Source organism: Pseudochaenichthys georgianus, chromosome 15, assembly GCF_902827115.2.
Source record: "Pseudochaenichthys georgianus chromosome 15, fPseGeo1.2, whole genome shotgun sequence".
Lineage (NCBI taxonomy): Eukaryota > Metazoa > Chordata > Actinopteri > Perciformes > Channichthyidae > Pseudochaenichthys > Pseudochaenichthys georgianus.
The window spans coordinates 25884177-25896277 of NC_047517.1; the positions used below are offsets into that span (position 1 = coordinate 25884177).

At 40.9% G+C, this 12101-nt stretch overlaps 1 long non-coding RNA gene across 1 annotated transcript; it reads left to right on the plus strand.

Moving 5' to 3' along the window:
* The first annotated feature begins 2168 nt into the window (after positions 1–2168).
* Positions 2169–11840, plus strand: LOC117459536 (uncharacterized). Its single transcript, XR_004553537.2, has 3 exons — positions 2169–2459; positions 4270–4339; positions 11327–11840. It is a non-coding gene; the product is annotated as an uncharacterized lncRNA (long non-coding RNA).
* Positions 11841–12101: the final 261 nt, after the last annotated feature.

Below are 12101 nucleotides of genomic sequence, written 5' to 3' on the forward strand. Positions count from 1 at the left end.
TACACACACCACACACACACACACAACACACACACACACACACACACACACACACACACACACACACACACACACACACACACACACACACACACACACACACACACACACACACACACACACACACACACACACTCACAGCTGGGGTTACCAGTTATTAGACAGCAAGAGGAGAGAGCCAAGTACACACTTTCACAAAATCATGCATTCATAAATACATTTTACACATCCTGAACTCTTCTCCCTACAACATACAGTATACGCGAGTGACATGGAGGCGAGCGGCTTGACAGCTTGAAATGCTGCATAAAGGCAGTAGCCATTATACATATATATATATATATATATATAAATACAGGGGGCTTGTGATGAGCTGCAAGGGCTTTCTGTATCAAAAATAATGAAATGTATGGTTTACGAAAAACAATTTGATTTAAAAGGAGAATCTAAACTAATATACATTTGCCATAATTTATCCAAGCTGCCAATGTAACAATCATCATCTGTGAGCGATGCAGGGGTGTCTTCTGTTTTGACTTTGAAACTTTGCCTAAGGTCTGCCAAAAGGCATGATATCTCGCACTATAGGTGCATTATGAATCCTGTGATGTCAACCTTGAATTACATCTGTGCATCCCCACCCCAATCCACGTCTTATTAACATAGAAGGCAACAGCAGCGGCAACAATGTTTTGCTAACGGTTCATGCATTACTACTCAGGGGAGGGTTAGCACCATGCATCCCTGCATCTCAAACACACACACACATGTTCCCCAGTGTGATCCAGTGGGGGGGGGGGAATAAACAAACACTGCTGATCAGAGCTGCTCAGCCCGCCTGCTCTGCGCTCCTGACAGAAGCAGTGATGTTTGAGATGCAGGGAGCCCCGAGTTTGTCCATCACTGATTAGTAAAAACTCCTGCTCCTCCTGCCCTGCTGCAGCTGATTTGTGCATCTTTGGATCTTCAGACAGGCTCTGAACAAGCTTATTTTTACAATAAGAGATAAGTGGACATACACAAAGACAAGTGCACAGGGGCTGTTGTTTAATTTGGAAAACACTGCTCGGCAAAGCTGGAGCAAAGCAGGCAATTAGAGGCTCTTCTTCCTGAGCACTTGACTGTATTCCTTTAACCTTTACACAATGATTTATGTCAAAGGATTTGTCACCTTCGCAGTGGGGCCTTCACACACAGCTTTTCAAAACACACAATAGGGGAAAGGGATGTGAAAAAAACTTGAAATCCTCCTGTGAGGATTTGGGAACTTATATAACTCCCAATTATCAAAACTTCGTGCAGTCTTTGCAGGCCTCCCCTCTGTTTGTAAGACCCACAAAATATCTACAGTGCCACTGAAGAGTGTATAATGCCTGTGTGCCCACATGACTGGCGAAAACACTCCTGCTCTTTCTGCCCCGCTGAGTCCTGCTGCATAATGGGGGCCTTGAAGGCTCTGGGCTCAGAGCAGGCTTGCCTAACAAAGCCTTGGTGGCTTGCAGCAGACAGGAGAGTGTGTTTGCGAGCCAGTTGCCAAAAACTAATTTTCAGGAGGTTTTCTGTGCTGCGGTGGCAGCTGCATGACAGTGTGAGGTTTAGATATATTGCTGAGCGGGGAGGGCTGGGGTGAGATATGTAGGTCTTTTGTAAAGGTCCACAGAGTTGGTTCAAAACCAACTCACAATGTTCACACATTGGTAGTTTAGAATACATTTCAAAAGTAAGTTTTCTTTTTTGTTTGTTTCTTTGCAATTAGTACATTTCCAACACTTCATCTGCAGCAGTTTTTGGAATTAATATCAGATTAACCACACTGGGGAATCCACTTTCACTGGACTGCCAGCTAGTCGCGTATTTATTTCACTCACTCTGTATCCATCTCTCATGAGTATTTTTATCCTCTATCCCCTCACCATTCACTTTCCTTTTTGCTGCACAATAATGTACCTGTTTACCTGTTGGGTGGTCTTGAGCTGGGCTAAACTAAAGCCGCAGTCCCTGAAATCTAAGTGTAGAGTAGCTGCTAATCCGATTTCAGGAAACAGCCAAGCCCCCACCGCTCTACCCTCGAACCCCCCGCCCCCCCTTGCCTCTCCCCATCCCGGCTTACCCCCGTCTCCTCAGAGAAGAGAGGAAATAGCAGAAAAATGAGTGACAGTGAGGGAAATGGAGGGAAGAATATTTAAACTGGAGAATTTGGTAATTGGTATATTTCTCAGCAGATACTTAAATACTTTAGGACTATACAAGTGGGACTCTGGCCCTTTAATAAGGTGCAATACTGTGGACATATTACCTGCTCATTGACTGGTCTCTCCTCTGAGTCCACTCTGCCCTCTCTGGTACGTTGCCGGGGCCAAACATAAAGCAGTGTTTCATGGTGCTGGGGCTTATCTGGGCTCTGGAAGTATGTGAGACATGCCAGGAAACAAAGGAGCGTCTCTGCGCCCACTAGCAGGGTGAGCATATCCCTTTCACAGGCCACACATCTCCCTGGATTTACTTCTTTGACAGGCTCATGGTGGTTTTCAGGGGAGAAGGTCTGCACCTGGAAAGAGTCTGACCAGCATGGCACATGGACCGCCGTTACTGGGGGAGGGGCAGAAAGCCCAGTATCATAATCCAATACATTGGTAGTTTATGCATGTTGTGTGTAAATGCCATGCTTGATTTATACTTTCTAATATGTTTTGAGAAATTCGAAATGGCAAAATCAAATATTCTTTAGTCAACTTAAATAGCCACAGTCGTTAAATAATTACTTGACAATTAAAGTGTTAACAAACAACAGATCATAACTACATCTCTGTTTGAAATGCATGTGTTTTTTTGTAAAGATTTTAATATCATATAGTATTACTCACAACTTCTTATTTGTTGGAATAACTTGTTTATTTATGAAAGGAAATACATTATTTAACTCTCTAAGTTTAACCTAAGTTAAATCAACATTACAATAATTGTAACTTTAGTAAAAATACAGATTCTACAGAAAGGCCCCTTGGATTTGAACATTATTATGCATTTCCCCACAGGAAGCATTGTAAAGTGCGCAAAATCTTATTTTCTGTTCTTAGCGTCAAACATCAAACAACAAGAGTCTACAAAATAATAACTATAAACAAAGAGGAACAATGAAATGGAATAAAAGGAAAGATATGCTGAGAAAACTCCACCTGCACTGAAGCGCAAAACTTCATACAGAATTTCAAGTAAATCTGAGTAAACTGCACATATTTTTCTACTCTCCACCACTGCCCAAATTGTATGGAATGCAATATAAGCTGAAGAGCTGTGAGGGAGGAAGGGGGCCAGAGAGACTGTATATTGCATTGAGGCTGGAGTCAGACTCTGCTTACCCTGAGGAAAGTATGGCCTCAACTGGCCAAACATGAGCAGTACAACCAACAGCACAGCTTTCCCTCCATTCATACACACAAGGCAGTTTTAAAGCGTACAAATTAAACAAAGAGAAAATATGTAGCTTAATGTTTTTAATTGCTCAGAATGCTTATTTTGAAGCAATTAAAAATATTGCTGTTATTGTGGCAGGCACCTTGCACTCTGAAGGTGCAAAAAGGCAGACAATTAAATGTCATACTACTGACATGAATAAATCTGCCGAAGTATATTTGACACAGGGAATCCCACAACACACACACACACACACACACACACACACACACACACACACACACACACATACACCGTGTTGTTAGGCCAGCATTGTGTGTGACATGAGGCGATCGGTGTCACTGTGTCACAGCTGATCCCTGGTGTACTGTCAGACAGCAGAGACCCTCAGGGCCTCCTTTACTACTGAGAATACAAGAGTCCATACGGCATCTGTCGTGCCCACTGAAACACAAGTGTGTGTGTGTGTGTGTGTGTGTGTGTGTGTGTGTGTGTGTGTGTGTGTGTGTGTGTGTGTGTGTGTGTGTGTGTGTGTGTGTGTGTGTGTGTGTGTGTGTGTGTGTGTGTGTGTGTGTGTGTGTGTGTGTGTGTGTGTGTGTGTGTGTGTGTGTGTGTGTGTGTGTGTGTGTGTGTGTGCAATGTGTTGTGCATTTCTGATTCTGCCTACTGAGTCATCTTGTTGCAAAGCTGAAATTCAATGCTTTTCCCATACTCTCATTGGATGTCCGACCCCCCCCCCCCACACACACTGTTCCCCCCCCCCTGCTCTTCCTAACCTGCTGGCCACCTGCCTAGCTGATTAGCCCCATTTTCCAGAGTTCCTCCAGTGTTTATTTGTCCCATCTTTAACGACAGGTCAGCCTGGCTGCAGCCACTGATGACCTTGTTCTAGCACTCCTGACACAGTAGGATTGCTCCATAAACGGTGAGTAAAGACTGAGTGTCTGGGGGTTAAGAGCCTCCACTGTCACTAACAAAGGTAAGTTAACAGTGACTGGTTGTGATTGTAGTAGGGCTTCTGATGGGACTGTTACCTCGGGTTCCTTTTAGGGGAGAGTGAGGCTTTATTACCTGAACCACAGTTACCTAATTCTCTAAAATCAATATCTTGCTACTGCTATAGGCTAGAGTTACAATTCAACACCACTGAGGGGAAATGTGTTGTTCCTTGTTTGTTTAATAAGGCACATGTGCTGTGTGTGTTCTTGTTTTAAATGTATTTATAAGTCATGTTGATGCCATTGACTCCTACTACCTGCTTGCTTTTAGTGCCACCAGAAGGTTGACATTTTTTAGCTTTCAATAAAACATTTATTTTGACAACTATTTTGTATCAAAAGTATGTTCCCAACAGGACAAACTCTTAGTTAATCCCTTAAGGACTCATGCAGCGCCATCATCAGATGTATGACTGTACGACAAAATGTATTTAGTGACATTCCATCAACATTAGCTGTACTTTGTTTCAAGTGCTAATTAGCAAGTCTTAGCATGCTGACAGGCTTAACTTAATCGATGAATATGGTTAGCCTAAGCCTTGCAAGGCCCCTGCTAGCATGGCTGCAAACTGTTATCTTGTTTGAAAAACTATTACTTCAATATTTGACTTTTCAGGAATCTGAAAACTAAACTGAGAATACACAGTAAATGGTGAATGTTTTACTGTTAGAAGCATTTTCTAAGAGTCTTCAATCTCAATGAACAAAAAAAGGCAAACCATTTATTTGTTTAACCTCTGTGTCTTCATCAGAGCGACAAAAAAAAAGTGCTGATCTAACACTTCTTTAGTTGCTGTGAGGAGAAGCCTCTTGAGAAGGCACCAAGGAGCTCGGTCCACTCCCTGCGTAGACACAGACAAAATGCTCCAGATGAACTGGTTTTCTTAGAGTCTCCTCTGGCAAAGTTTCTTTCAGAGGCTGAGAGGCAAACAGGCCCGGTGAAAGACTCACTCCCCATTAGTGGAGGTAAACGGCTCTTATGTGAGCAACCAGTTAAAGCGGGGTGGGATAAAAGGCCTCTCCACACACTTCTTCAGCCAGATTAGAGAGGTGACTCTTGTCTCAAGGATGACAATGTTTATACGCGCACATGCTGAGCACTCTACCATAGGATCCCGAGCGGTGTCAGTTTAACTTTAGTCATCGAGAATTCACAAGGCAGGTAAAAAAACTCATCATGTATTTAATCTACATTCAATTAACTCAAACGAAGTAGTTTAATATTTATTTTAATCTTTATAATTAAATTGTATCATGACCACTGCTTTAGTATTAAATGTGGAAGAAATATAGTTTAAAATAAAGTGGAATATGCCAAGAAACTCTGTTAGACTTCAGGTGCTCTAACAACTATTCAAAATCATTCTTGGAAAACAGTTAAAACCATTTGACAAGAATAAAAAAAGCTAACGCTTGAGAGTAAACTAGACTTGATTTTAAAGTTGTTAATAGTTTGATAGTTTGTTTCTTTATGTAATATTAATTATAAGTTAATATAAAATCTCATGCAGTTTTTGTGGGTTGCCAAACTATTACAATGCATTTTTACCATGCCACTTCTTCACCCAAAACTCTTCCTGACTTCTTACGAAGGAGGAGGGGGGGTACAGCACCTCATCGCAGGCTCATTGCTTTCTTGCCAGCTACCAGCCCCTGATTGCATTTCAGCCGAGGAGTAAATACCACATGCTCAGTTACCAGGTGAAATCAAGCAGACAGATGTGTCTGCAGCCTCAGTAGACACTCGCTGGACCCTGCCTCTGTCTACCTGTGACACACAGCTTCTAGCCAAGTCAGCTGCTGCTGATTCATGTCGCGGGGTAGGGGTGTGTGCGTGCGTGCGTGCGTGTGTGCGTGTGACACAAAACTTAAGAAATAGGTAGGAATAATTACATTACTTAATAGATAACCAATCAACTATTTGTAATGAATAAACATGGATTAAGGATATCTTTATTCAATGATATTATTTATACCCACACTGCTAAGTCCACCAGGTCTGTTTGTTATGTAAAGGGCACAAAGGTAGAGAGCAGCAGAGGTATGTTTGCCAGAGAAGGGGTGAGAATACAATAGCCCTCCTTCCAAGGGTCTGTAACCGTAGACTCTAATAAAGTCACTGCCTGCAAATAACGAGCCAGCTCGCGTTACAACAACAAGGACGGCATTATACAACTCGCCTCTGGTTTTGAAACACACCACCAAATGTTAGAAAGCAACAAACACAGCACAATGCTTGTCTAATATTCATGATCCAGTCATACTGAATTGTTCTCATTTGTAAAACAGCTGATGATACATTTATATTATTAATGCTTAATCCAGAGTTTGATTCTCTTGTGTAATACTTGTAAGGTTTGTTAGAGCTCTGTGTTACTGGCTAACTAATAGTGACAGTGACTACGTGAACCTTTAAACCCACAAAGTATTTGTTTTAACCTTTAGTTGAAATATATGTTGATCATTAAACTACAGTACATTTTAAAGAAACAATATCAAAGAAAGAGAAAAGTCAGCTGATTTTTCCTTAAATTATCTCTGACAAAACAGCGAATACAATACAATTAATCAAAAATGAAGTAGCAAACATAAGTTAAATCTATAACATTAAAATGTGTGGTGAGATGGTCTGGACTTTCCTCTAAGTGACTACTATCCCTATTAAACACTTGTCTTTATTGTGTCAATAGTTGCATCCAGCCAAAGTTAGCAGGAGCCTCTCTTTCTACATTTAAGGCCTCCCCGTTGCTTAAGGTTGTGACCCCTCTTTTTATTTTTCCCGGGGCTGTTGGGTTAATGAAGTAACAACAAACTGGGCCTGCGGCTAATTTGGAGTGGCACTTCCTGGCCCCTCCTGTCTCCACGAAGACGTATTTCATTTTCTCTTATCTCTGCCTCGGTCATGTGGCTTTCCGCATGGACGCCCATGTCTCCCCCAGTTGCACGACTAATGGAAACTTCGTTAATGTCATTAATCTGCAGACCAGGACATGAACCAAACACGTTTAACCTTTCTGGGCAGGCCTCTGCCACCAAAGCTGTAGCGAATGTCCACACACTCTGTACTTGTGGCTCAGTGTGATGTGTAACGATATGAGATTCTCTTGTCCACATCGATCTAAGCCTCTATGAAGCCAAGGGGGACTAATATGGGACTAACATCCAACATAGAAAGCTTGACACAAACTAAACCCTCCAAAATATTTTTAATTGATCTGCTGAGGCAAAGTTCTACCAGGAAAATGGTTGAAAGAGTGTTCTAAATGAATGCTGCATAACTCAGTTTACACCGATTATGTATATGTTCTAATCAGCCTCACTTGACTAGAAGGGAGTTCATAAATGACAGCACTCTTACTTCCACCGTGCACACTCAAACAATGGTAATGTCAAAAGACTGCTTAATGACTAATCAGGTGGCTGTGAGTCATGCCTCATTCAAAGCCCTTATTCACACATTCCACCATCCCCATGAATGGACACTCTCAGACCCACATGTCATATACTTTCATTCATAAAGAAGAAAACAAGCAGCAGAGGGGGAGAGAGGTTGAAAAAAAAGGAATCTCTCTGGTAGGATGGGTAACCCAGGGGACATTTTCTTTTGTGTGGCGCTCAGCTTATGGGGCCAAATGCCAGCAGGCTTACCTCCACACTGTCTGTCTGTGTGTCCCCCTTTCCTTTGCACACAGTAATTAGGAGGATCTTAATGGGGAGAGGGTTTATTAGTGTCTGAGGAAGGCTTTAAACGTCACTTTAATTAAGGGGGATTCGGCAGACAGCTTGTGTGGCGATGTCACCCCATTTAAAAAAATCCTTGTTTGGTCACAACAGGAAAATAGAAGTGGGTCTTTAAAAGGAAGGGAAAAAGGGCTTTCCAGGGGAAGCCAGTCTAGACCTGCGGTCAGAAACAACATGGATAGTCTGACCCTGGCTAAGCATTAAGAAGACGGTCATTATCTGCGAAGAAATTCCTCATGTGTGCGTATGGGGAGAAAATAACCCCCCCTCCCAAGAAAAATAAATCAGCCAAACAAACCCCTCGCCCCTCTGAAACTGTTAAAAGATAAATTCACTGCTACAAAAATTGGAGGGATTAATTTATTCCCAACATATCCTCTATGGCCATTCATGCAGGATATAAAATCCTAGATTATTTCCTGCTTGGTTAACCCGCATCCGGCCAGTCCCTCTCACAAAGCCATTCTAATGTTGCCATTAGTTATGCTCCTCTGGTGGCCAAAAGATTGATCCCAGAGACTTGGAATCCAATAAATGTGTACATGAATGGCAGAGGGAGATAACACGTTTCCCTCAGATAGTGCGAGGGGCCGACCGTGCTGAAACACGATTGGGAAAAGATGAATAATGATATAATGTTTGAAAATAACCTCAACCTTTTTTTTCTTTAATGCTGTTTCTTATATTATGCACTCTTTTCTGAATGCAATATTAGCCACTGACAAGCGTGACATTTTTTTTTTTTTTAAAGTGATTGCAGCAAGCTTATGTGTCAGGTGTTTAAATATATTTGAGTTTGAGAAAATAAATTGGGAGGAAGCCTCTCAGTCAAAACCAAAAAAAGGAAACTACAAACCCAAACGACCACAAAACAACATGTACTCACTCATAAAAGCTGGTGTTGTCACAGACATCATGGGGCTGTAAAAGTGGAGTGTTCCACAATAACTGCAGCTGCTGGGAGCCTGCAGAGGGGATCTGATAATGGGCCCGAGGGGAAACGACAGCGTGCTGAGGGACCAGGGATTGTCTGGAAGACAGATAAGGAGCACAGGAACAGGTTATCAGACAGTTTATGAGGTGTCACTCTGCACAAACACTCACCTGTTCTGCAGGAAGATCAGAGACTCACAAACAGGCGTCTCATTAATTCATCCAGGCATCTTGCTGTTATGGATCATTTAAATTCAGATATCTTTTACACCTTTTAAACCAGGTCTCACGCTCAATGTGAAGAGTTTCTTTTATTCAGAATTAGCTCTATTTTACTTTAAATTTCACAACAAATATTATCTGTAAATATACATTTGATGCATATCGTTTTATTAGGAAAAACTTAAATGGTACCTACACCCAGACATGTAATTGTCATAATTAAGACTTAATACAACGTCAGGATTTGCACCGTAACCCCAGGTGACATTCAGGGTTTAGCCAATAGACTGAAGAAACTGAAGAAAAGGCTTTCCGTCTAACATGAAAGAAAATGTATACTGTGCTTCAAAACAAGTAAACACAACTCAGAAAAAGCTCATGGGACCCTCAGGAACTCCAGTATGTCGACCCAGAACTGTTTTTCTTATTGTCTAACAATGTTATAAGAAGAGATGTCAAAATATAGATAAAGATACAGAAGTCGAAAAATACAGTATATATAGATACATTGTCGAACTGGACTAGCTTTTCTAAACTAGATTAGTCATCTGTCACAATGCACTTAATTGGCGTCAATCATTCAGCAATACACAGATTTTTCTGTTGTATAAGGCCACTAAAACAGTGGAGAACATACAAGCATAGCAATACAATCTGTCTAAAACCTTTCTAATGTTATACAACGCAATTAATTATTTTAGTTTTATGCTTTGAGTGGACATTGATGTTGAGCAGTGGGAAGAAATGAGCTAAAATAGCATTTTGACTAAAGTAAATGGCAGCTGTAATGGGAGTACATAGCCTTGTGGCATTATTGGACATGTATCTCAAAAACACTTCCTGTGTAGGCAGAGAGGCTTCACCTCACCCTGGGCTATTCTGAGAGAAAGACATAATGCAAAAATGGTGTTGGCAATAAAAGAAAGAAACCTTTTATACTAATAATCACTATGAATGCTCTTGTACTTGTTAAAAAGCCTTTACTTTTAGTTTCTTTGTTTTAAATTAGACTCATGCTTCATTCGCTTATTCATAGCTGCAATGAGTATTTTATTTCTAGTACAAGAAATGCTTTTTCAACAATGAAATCACTCTAAATAAAAGGAAACAATGCCAAATTCTCTTTTCCAGTGACTTCCTCCATGCATGATAACGATCACCACATCATGAATAATTAAAATAGTAAATGTTGTTATCATCTTAAAGCAGCTTGTCCCTGGAGACTATAACGTACAGGGGATGTATGCCTACTGAAATGTTGAATTGCTTAATATTTCTAAAAACTTTTGTCATATCACTCACACATTATAGTTTACTTTTACATTAAATAACACAGTTACATGACATGCTTCAATGTGCAGACAAAGCCACTAAATCAGAGAAACCGTACTTTTTCATTAAAATAAACTAAACAAAAACACAGACCAACTGTAGACTACTCAACTGCATGGGTACATCCTCCAGATTTTTTATCATTATGCTTTCACCCACATAAATGATCAAAACAAATGACAATCTCTGTGCAAAGAAGAGACGGAGCCCACAAAAGGGAGGCTGACAGCCATTTCCACAACAGATGTTTTTACAGAGGGGTGTCTTCTCTCCACTGAGCAGTCTCACACATGAGAGACCCCCAAAAGCTTCAGAGAAACGTCCAGAAAACCAACATGTAAATTTGTAACTGCCATGTCTCAGACTAGCAGGCCCACGCCAATGTATTGCTTTAGGAGAAAAACAAGGAAAAACAAGAAATAAACATATCAGTGATTTAAAAAGGCGGAGGAATAGAATTAGAACTTCAATACGAGAAAAAGACAACAGACAACATCGTTATGTGTTATCACGGAAAGATAAGTCCCTATTGATCCGGGTTGTGGGCAAAGGCTGCGCTATTGACAGGAAGACAGAATATGTCGGAGGGGCAATATTTCATACATTTGGCCTGTTCACTCCATCACTGTGAGAGGGTGTTTTTCTGGGCTGTATATAATAACATGTGTGCTCTTTATTTCCTTCAGATCAATGGTAATGCGAGGGGGGCCACACAAGATGGATGCCAGGGGCAGGTTAACCTATCAACTGCTGAACAGAGACACACAGAGCAAGACAACCAAAACATGTACTGCCATGAACCTCAGCTACTTGTGTTTCACTCTACTTATTGAACCAAAAACATGTTGCACTGCAAAACTGCAATTTGAATATTTTACATTTTATATCTTATATACTTCAGTCACATGCTTTTATCACATGGCAATACTTCTGTGGGTGTATAATGTTGTCTAATGTTTTTATAATTTTTATGCTATGACGTTTGTATTTGTTGTGTGTCTTTTGTCAGCCCTTTGAGGCATTTATTGTGATTTAGGGCTATAATACATTTTGATTTGATATTGTTTACTTAATAATCAAAATAAATTCCTGCATTAAATATATAATTGTTTAATTTGATTTGAGAATAACTGTTGCATCTTTAACCCTGTTCTTTTGGGAGTTTAAGTGGAGGGAAAAAGTGGCAATGCTTTGCCTGGTGACCACTTCCTGAAGATACAGGAGGCAGACAGGGGGGGGGGGGGGGGGGGGGGGGCAGGCCGGATCTGGTTGGATCGAGTCAGCCTCGCCCTCGGAATACCAGCCGGCTATTCAATCCCTTCAAGTCACTAACTTGCTGCTCTATATCAATAAATTAAAAAGTACACGGGTGAAGTTTAATGAAAAACATATACCAACTTTGATTTCACAAGTGTTTTTAATACTGTACTCGCGTAGAAATCTACAGAATAACGCATTGAA